The sequence below is a fragment of the Macrobrachium nipponense genome, chromosome 6, assembly GCF_015104395.2.
Source record: "Macrobrachium nipponense isolate FS-2020 chromosome 6, ASM1510439v2, whole genome shotgun sequence".
Classification (NCBI taxonomy): Eukaryota; Metazoa; Arthropoda; class Malacostraca; order Decapoda; family Palaemonidae; genus Macrobrachium; species Macrobrachium nipponense.
In genome coordinates this window covers 66,336,932-66,346,725 of record NC_061108.1, presented here as the reverse complement: position 1 = coordinate 66,346,725, position 9,794 = coordinate 66,336,932, and the positions used below count along the sequence as shown (strand labels likewise).

The 9,794-nt window shown below is 41.5% G+C and overlaps 1 long non-coding RNA gene across 1 annotated transcript; it reads left to right on the top strand.

The window, feature by feature from the left end:
• Positions 1-1,528: 1,528 nt before the first annotated feature.
• On the top strand, positions 1,529-3,689 carry LOC135216071 (uncharacterized). The gene is made up of 2 exons (XR_010314797.1): positions 1,529-2,849; positions 2,992-3,689. It is a non-coding gene; the product is annotated as an uncharacterized LOC135216071 (long non-coding RNA).
• Positions 3,690-9,794: the final 6,105 nt, after the last annotated feature.

The window sequence follows — 9,794 nt, the reverse complement described above, 5'->3', positions numbered from 1 at the left end:
ATAAGATCCAGGGATGGCAGATGGAATCATAGCCTTCAGTTATACAGTACATTATCGCCCTGGTAAAGAGAATGTGGTTCCTGATGCCTTCACCCGAGCTTTTTACGGTTACGTTGTTTCCTCGTCATCTACCCTCACTGAACTACATGGGAATCTGTGCCATGCAGGAGTGACTCGCTTATTGCACTGTGTGAGATCGAAAAATCTTCCTTTTTCCACTGAGGACGTTAAGAAGGTCTGTGCTTCCTGCAGGATATGTGCTGAGTTGAAACCGAGGTTCTATAAACTCCAAGAAGGAACACTCATCAAGATGACACAACCAATGGAGAGATTAAGCATTGACTTTAAGGGACCAGTTCCGACAGCCTCACGCAACCCCTATCTACTTATTGTGGTTGATGAATATTCACGTTTACCTTTCACTTTTCCGTGTCCCAACATGAACACAACTACAGTGATTAAGTGCTTAGAACAAATATTCAGCCTGTGTGGGATGCCTCAGTATATACATTCAGATCAAGGAACCTAATTCATGTCCAGGGATCTCAAAACCTACCTCGCACAGGAGGGAGTTGCAACAAGACAAATTACCCCTTTTCACCCAATCAGTAATGGGTAAGTGGAGCGGCTCAGTGGTACTGTTTGGAAGGCAATCCAGCAGGCACTCAGGTCACAAAATCTTCCCGATCAGTACTAGGAATTAGTACTCACTGATGTGATACATTCACTTAGATCCCTTCTGTTGACAGCAACTAATGTCACACCCCATGAACACTTTTTTGGATTTCCGGGCCGCTCATCCTCTGGGAGCTCTCTGCCTTCATGGCTTATGTTGTCAGGACTGGTATTACTGAGGAGGTTTGTCAGAACAAGCAAAAGTGAACCCCTGGTGGATGAAGTTGAACTATTAGATGCTAACCCAACATATGCTAACATTAGACATCCCAGCGGACAAGAGCCAACGGTTTCCATACGTGACTTGGCCCCATGCCCTAGGGACTATTCTGCTGCTGAAAATCAAGAACTACCTTCTGTTCCATTGTCACCAGAGACCATACAATCTCACTCTCCAGTGTCACCCACAAGAACCCATCAAGAGTTTCTGGAGGGTATGGAACTTCACCCAGAAGCTGAGATTAGATTTTTTGTTTGTTTGTATGGTGTTTTTACGTTGCATGGAATCAGAGGTTATTCAGCAACGGGACCAACGGCTTTACATGACTTTCGAACCACATCGAGAGTAAGGGGGGCTTCCTCTTTGATTTTTGATGAATATTTTTGAAATTTTCAAAATCTGGTTAAATGACCGTAAGACATGAGCAACACCTCTGTTATCACGTGGCAAAAGCATTTTTTCGAAATATTAAAATTAATGGGGTTTTGGCCCCGCCCCCTTCACACTGTGACGTAGGGCTGACATTTGGCTCCGAATGACTATTGTCATTTTGTCCTTTATCTGCCCAATTTATTAATTATTTTGATTTTTATTTTGCCTAATCTCTTACATCTGGCACCAACAATGGCTGATTCCTGGGTGAATGGTGTCCTGAGCGGATAGCACCGTAGCATGCCCAGCAGGGAGTCAGTGTGTCCCAGAGTTGCATAAGTGGAGGTATGCTGCTCTTTACTCCGAGGATTTTTTCGCTATTTACCGTGTTTTGTTCTTGTTTTCTTACATCAAGTAACTCTAAATACAATTTATATACGTTTGTGTGTATACTAGAGTGAAAGTGAGACAATATGTCGAAACGGAATCGTGCAACTATGGCCCGTTTAGCAAATTTTGCTAAAAAGAGACATAGGGTGGAAGGTGGACTGTTTTTTTTGTTGATGTGGCAGCGTCGCATTGCCACCACCATTGTTGGCTGATGTACCCAGAGCTGTCCACCATCATCACCACCACCAGCACCACCAACAACAACAACACAAGGCTCTTTTTTGGCTTCTGAGAGCCCCGCCCTCACTGCCTCTACGTCGTCTGGTGCGCAATCATCTGAGGTTTTTTCACCTTCACAGTTATGCTCGCAGTTAATGAAAGTAATAAAGGATGATGAAACGGGAGTATATGATGACAAATTCTTACTTGCTTGGTTTCAAACCAAGCAACAAAGAGTCAGGTGGTACTTGATGATAGCCTCGCCTCGAGCAAATAATACCCCTTTTTAGGGGGGGACTTGGTGCCGGAAACCAAGCAAAAAAAACACTAAGAACTATTAGAATGAAGGAAAGGCATTCTGAACTAAGCGCTAGTGAGTATTTAACATTTGTTTGTATCATGGTTTTGCTCATAGATCAGTTTTTATCCACGAGTGCCAAAAAAAAAACACTTCTTGACCTTTACGGCCGTTTTTCTCAGTTTTCACTTTTTTGCACTTCAAACGCTAACTATTTTTTTATTTGTAGGCCAATTTTAAAGTTAAATATACCATTGGAAAGAGGAAAGAAAGGCAAATATTTTGTTGGGGCTAGATTTTTTCTTAGGTTGACGAGGAACTCGTGATAACCAAATCAACAAAATTTTGGGGGGAAAATTCCCCCTCGCCCCCATCCAAAAAAAGCAAAAAATGGAAAAACTGTTCCCAACATTTTTTTTCTACTATGATATACTTTCTGTGTATATAGCCGCATTGCAATAGCTCTAAAAATGGAGGAAGAGTTACATAATTAATTTTTTTTATTTTTTCTTATTTTTTCAATAAAAACCAAAACAATCATTCAATCACTCTGAAATGTTATAAAATTGTTTTGTCCTTTTGCTCTTTCATACCTTGCTCTGAACTGTTTGTCTGGTGATCTTTTAATACTTTGTTTACTTACCTGATGGAGGGACAGTCGGAGCAATGTACCAAGTAATTCCCTTTTCTTTTGTATTTCTTTTTGTGTATTCCTTTTGTATCTATTTGGTTTAATTAGATTTACTTTGTGGATCTTATATAGTTTGTATTACATTTATTATTGAGTCATTGCTAATTGTATTCATGGTTGTTTCAGGGAGTAATCTACTGAAGTTTAAGTTGAATAAAGCTTGGGTAGCTTTGTCGTGAAAAAATAAGTGCACTATTTCTGCATGACTGAATTCTGCCTTGGCCCCTACGTAAAAAACGCCATATACTCCGATTGGCTGCAGGAACGTGATAGTTCTTGATCAAAATGCATTATCCTCATAGGATTTATTGATTCGTAGTTTTTGGGAACAGTAGAATGATTACGTGTTTATTAGTTTGTTTATATTTTTACTTATCAAAAGGAAGTAAGTTCTTGTAATAAAATTCAATGATATGGAAAATGACTAGCTCGCACGCCTCATAGCGTCCTTCATTTGAGAGAACCTGGGTGAGGCAGGCATTCAATGGTGAGCTCCAGCTAAGGCGTGATATGTTTATTTTCCACAAGGCAAATGTGAGTGATATGTGTCCCAGTAATTTACCAGTGCATATCCTAGCCATAGTTGGCGTAATGTTTAAGCTATTGATTTCTGTGTTAGTAATGCCATTTAATATCATGATTAAAGTCATTTTTCTGTGATTTAGTGCTTTTCTTAATTGTTCTAGAAGTTTCTCATGGCTGCATGACCACATATTTTGTGCTATCGTAAGGGTGAAAAGGTCCCTTCTTTCCATTTGTATATGACTTTATAATCGTAGACATGAGAGTAGGAACTATATTTTTTAAATAAAATTGTAAAATCATGGACGTTTATAATTCAGTTGTCCTTGTACATGAGCTGGATACTTTCTCATCAGGTAGGGCAGCCTGCCAATACTATCTGGCATGATCTAGTGAGCTAGTTACTGAATAATTCACAACATTTGTTCTGGACCCTCAATAAACCAGATAGACCTAAGTAACCAGTCCCCAAGCTACGACAGCTGGATTATGGTTTTCAACGTTTTGCTAGTAGGTAAACTAACAATAGTCCCCTAACCTCCTGCGGAACAAAAGGGGTGGGGGTGGAAATAAAAAATTTACTGTAGGCTAGGCACTCTGAAACACAGCCTAGTTCATTTTGTTGCCCACATTAAGGGCTGTTATGAAGCAAGAGCCTGTGCCAGTGCAAGGCTAGCTTAGTTGTTTTGACGCTCATGCATGTGGCGTATTTTTTAATCATATCATAAGATTAATTCGTCGTGACCTGGCAGAAAAAGGGATCAGGAGGATTCAGTTGTTAAATTAACACTAATTAAGGGTGGCATCATTTCCTTCATAGCTTTTAGAATTGCTTGTTTTGATTGTTAACAACCTCAAAATGGCGGCCGCCACAGAAACTCAAGTTGAGTTATGCGTAGTTCTCCTGGCTGCCACTCTGAGATAAGCGCGAACAAGTCTCCTTGACTCCTTGGATGTAAATGTATACCAAAACTTGTTAGCTTGTATTCAAGCTGATGATTAGCAACTTAGATCCCTGTATCAAACAAGTACAGTCAAGCTAGAGCCCACCATTGAAAGACGCAGGGCAGACAATCACTTTGTTGCTCAACCGTATCGGCACCCTAGCTAGTGTATCACAGCCTAACTCGTCTGCCTCGATTAAAAGAGCTCCCATTGCCGGTATTCAAAGGCGAAAAGAGTGAGCTCACCACCTTTAAGGAGCTATTCAATGTTCACATTAATCGAAGCACCAATTTGGACGATGTACCCAAATACATCTACTTAATCAGGTCTCTCCAAGGGGAGCTGCTAAAGGTAATTCAGGCCTTGAGCATAGCTGCTGCTAATTGTAGTGTAGACCTTGATTTATTAGATAAATAACATAGGAATCAGCAACAGACGCTGGTTATTTTGCATCGGCGACTGGCCGACATTTTTGTACCCAAATGCACTTGTGTAGAATTAAACAATTTCCATATCAAGCTCACCATTCTAACTGGACAAATTAAACATCTCAGTGGATCCTCGTTGGATCAAGGTATGTTACTAAGCCTCATCAATCAAAAGTTATTCCAAGGTCAAGTGTACCAGAGAGTAGTCGATTATCTCCACAAATGTGACTTTTCGCTAGATGAATCGTTCGAGACATTAAATTTCCTCATTTGTAGCATGGAAGACGATTCCTTACAAGGAGAAGACTTGTCACAGACAGTGCATAAAAATGGGTTGGAAACTAATGTCCCATGTACAAAGTTATGTCCCTTCTGTGATGGTAAGCATACAGCCTTTAACTGTTCGAAGCATCGAAGCATCCGAATGTAGTGGCTAAAAAGCACCAAGTGATCCTAACTAGAAAGTGTTTCAGTTGTTTTCCTTCCATTGTCACAGTAGTAAGCAATGTAGTAACAAATGCAATTGCAAGTTGTGAAAGAGACACCCATCAATCCAGGTACGCTATCCTTCTACCAACCATCCAAGTTTTCAGTCCTCCTCTAAACCTTCTCATGTAGTTTCACAACCTGTGAAGAACCATGGATCTAACCTTAACATACGTCAAAGAATTCGGTCAAAAACCAAAGATGGAAAGCCATGTATAAACGCAAAGATGGTCAAAGATGAGTCTTCAACCAAACTGCCAGCTATGCTGTTACCCACAACTACCGCCACTGTATACACTCACGATCAACCTTTTTGTACTCGAGTGTTCCTTGACACTGGCAGTCAACACAGCTTTATCTCCAGTTGGCTGGTGAAAAAGTTGAACCTTCCAGTCATTGAGCATGTGTCTGAATATCGTTCCCTCTGGTTTTCAGATTTTTCATGGAGAATTTGATGTGTTTCGTGTCATGTACACGTAGGGCATAGAGTAATTCGATCCAAACTTGTTGTTCACAATGATGTTAATACGCCCATACGTAACATAGGTATCTGTAACGTAAAGAAACATTTGCAGAGTAAGAGATGTATGATGGCGGATAAAGAAATTAAAGGAGATATTCTCAGAAATGTCAGTCTATTGATGGGGACTGATTATTTCAATTTGTTTGTGTTGGGGATGGATAAGATCGATGGAGTGAGTGTGTTCATCACTCACAATGGAGTAACGCCATACAGCCGAGTGCCTCAGTAGGCCCTGGAAGGGTTAGATGTTTCTATTGTACATACTTTATGAGTATATCGAATTGTCAAAGAAGAAATTGATGGTGATATGGGGTGGAAATTAGATACCATTAGAATTGCGCCACACGAGCAATTCACTACCTCTGAACAAAAAGTCCAGAAATGTATCACCATAACCAAACAGGGGTATCAAGTTAGCCTACCGTTTCATGGGTCTGAACACCCTGATACCAATTACCGCAATGCTCTTGTGCAACTGAATGCACTTGGACACCAGTTCAATAAAGATCCCAGTAATCATAATGATTATGAGAACATCCTTTAGACGTGCTTGTCAGCAGGATTCATTAAAGAAGTTAAAAATCCTAAGATCGAAGGGTACTATTTGCCTCATTTTGGCGTAAAGAAACAGAGTCTTACCACCATTGTGTATAGTTTTTAATGCTTTGTCGAAAGTTAAGGGAGAGCTTTGACGCAATGATTGTTTATATCCTGGACTTAATTTGGTCGAACTGCTATATGATTTGTTGATTGAGTTCTAATGACATCCACATGCCCTAATCACTGATATCTCTAAAGCTTTTCATTGTGTATTGTTGCATCCAAATGACGCAAAATACGCTCGTTTTTTGCGGTGATGGAGGCCTACATGAACGGCCATGAATGCCTTTCAAGTAGTAGTGTTTGGGCTGCGAGTAGTTCCTCTATAATATAGCAGGTGCTCAGGACCCATCTCCAGGAGACGGGAAGGAAAAATCTAGTTAAATAATTTTACATGGACAATTACTTACAAACTTATGAGACTTAGATCAGATGGGAAAATATTACAGAGAAGTAAAATCTTTAATGCCATTAATGGGATGGGCTAGCAGCAGCGAACAAATTGATAATCAGATAGAGTGTCAGGAACCTCAAGAGGTTGCAGTACTAGGAATGGTATGGGAGAGGAGAGAAGACAATTTGGGTTTGAAGTCCGGTAAGGGAATGGGGGAAGATGTACACAACACTAGGCTCACTAAATGTAAGTTGCTGTCACTGCTAGTTGCTAACTTTGATCTGTTAGGGCTAGTAATTCCCACCTTTGTGAAGGGTAAAATCCTCCTTCAGGAACTATGAGAAGCTGGGGTAGGTTGGGACGATGTGTTGTCCGGGGAACACCAACAGGAAGCAAGTAAAGTACTAGAAGAATTTGTCAGTGTCTACACATTAAAATTTAACAGGGGAATCGTCGTAGGAAAGACTGAGCTACACCTATTTACCGATGCCTCCAGTAAATCTTATGGTACCGTAGCCTATGTTAGGCAAGGGGAAGGTCAAATAAATATTTTGACATAAAAATTGAGGCTCACACCGAGAAGGCAAGCTAAGTTGACGATTCCCAAGTTAGAACTCTTAGCATTATTACTAGACTTTAGCTTAGGGAAACATTTGTGTAAACTGTTAAGCATCTGCAATATTGTGGTCTGGACTGATAGCAAGGTAGCCATAGCTTGGATGAACAGCAAGATAGGTAACAAAACACTTTCATCTCAAATAGGGTGGAGGAGATTGTTTCTATTCAACAGGAGTGTGTCATGGAACTACAGTACGTCCCCACCAAACAGAACCCAGCTGACATCTTGACATGAGGCTCTACTTTGAGCGATCTGAGACAGAACCACTTGTGGTATGAGGGACCTGCCTTTCTGTATAAAAAAGGAATGGTTCAGCCATATGTCGAGGAAGGAGAAACTCCCATTCGGCAGCAAACAGTAATTGTAGCTGCCCTGAGGGAATTCAGGGAAGAAGGAACACTGACTCCGCCAGCAGAACTCTGGGATCTACAGGGGAGTAGTGTCGATTTTGTCAGGTTAATCAAAGTCATGCAAATAGTGTTGAAGTTTAGGAACTGCAAGGCAGATCCATTTCATAATTTAAATCATTTAGAGCAAAGGCACTACCTTCCCACAGTATGCGACAAACTAGAAAATGGAGTGCGAGTACCTACTCACATTGATAGCTTTATAAGACAGCTCAATTTAGTACTGCATGATGGAATTGCGTATACATAGAATAGGTTAGTTAACATAGCTCATAGTAAACATGAATTGATGTTGTTGCCTTCAAAAGGCCTCTTAGTTCCTTTGTATCTTAAACACCTACATACCACTCACATACATTTTGGAGTCAACATCTTAATCACTTTCTTTCGGTAGGAATGTTGGAGCCTGGGACTAATGGCTATTGCCAAGCGAGTGGTGGGGCGGTGCAGAGCTTGTATCATGGCCTTCAAGCCTCTTCTTCATCAACCACCCTCCCGGCTGACTGAGCACTCATGATACGTCCCTTTGATAAGGTCGGCGTAGACTACACCGGCCCCATCAAGGTTGAAGGGGGAGTAGGACATTTTGATCATCACCTGTTTAGCCAGCCACCTGGATCACTGTAGTGGGGTGTATGCTGATACCTTTGTTGCTGTTGGGAAGATTCGCTACCACCCATTGAGCACCCTCTACAGAGTACAACGTAATGACCTTCCATGCGGCAAGTACCTTTCTGCAGGAAGTCTATGAAGAAGATGTGACATGACAGTTCCTGTGCAGGGCAGGGATAATATGGATCTTCCAGACTCCCAGGTCTCACTGGAAGGGGGAATTCTTCGAGAGATTAATAGGGGTAATCAAGCGGACGCTTGCTACCACCCTTCGACGTAACATGTTCTACGAGGAGCAGTTTCGAACCCCTCATTAAGAAAGCCGAAACTGTGGTTAACAACCATCCGTTGATGTGCACAGGGGATATGCAAGAGGATAAAGCCTCACACCATCGCACCTCATCCGAGGAGATGTGATTCATCTGCTACCACCAGTGGTCCCTCACAAGGACATGCATCAAACCTTGACTACTAGGCAACTGCACCACCAGTACTTCAGGCTCACAGAAACCCTCGATCGTTTCAAACGCTACTGGTGGAAGGGTTACCTGAGGTCACTACAGGAGTGGCACAACCTTCGAGAGACCCCCCTGACTGCATTATGTGAAGGTGACATCGTGTTGGTCAAGGCCAATTTACAGAAACACAGTCAATGGCCCCTCGGTAAGATCATCGAAATGTACCCTGATAGCAAAGGGGTAATAAGGTCACTGAAGGTACTCTTCAAAGGCAAGGAGCACCTGTAAGCAGTACAACAAATTGTCCCACTAGAGATCAATGCCCATGACGAGGAGCGAGAAGAAGCAGAGAACCAGGGCGACAATGTTTACGACGCAGAAGGAAATGGCTGGAATCAGGCTGAGAATAGGGAAGAAGACTTGAATCAACAGACTGAAAGGTTTGATGTAAGTGATAGTGAAACAGATAGTGATGGGGATGGAGTGAGTGAGTCAGTGAATGAAGTAGAAATCCTACCAAAAAGGAAAGCTGCTGTTGAACAGAGAAAGAAAATGTTGGAGTGGGTGAAAGACGAATTAGTGTAGCGAATGTTGTAAACAGTTACAGGAGAACTATGAAAGACTGGGAGTTGGGAAGAGATTTGAAGGTGTTAGGGTTATGGTAAATACTTTGTTGCTGCGTCTCATGAGACCAAATGGAGCGATCCGTGGACAGCTTCAACTGCACAAATCGGGTGTTAACCACCATTGTAAATTTTATGTCCAGATTATAACTCATGTACTACACGGGACGAAGTCCCTCATTATGAGACTCCAGCAGGAGTATTGGGCAACTGATTTGCAATTATTTGCTAAGCAAAACTGACTGAGTAACAAGTGAAACACTTGGCCACTATTAGATCGTTTCAATCATTCCATTCATGTAATCTCATTGT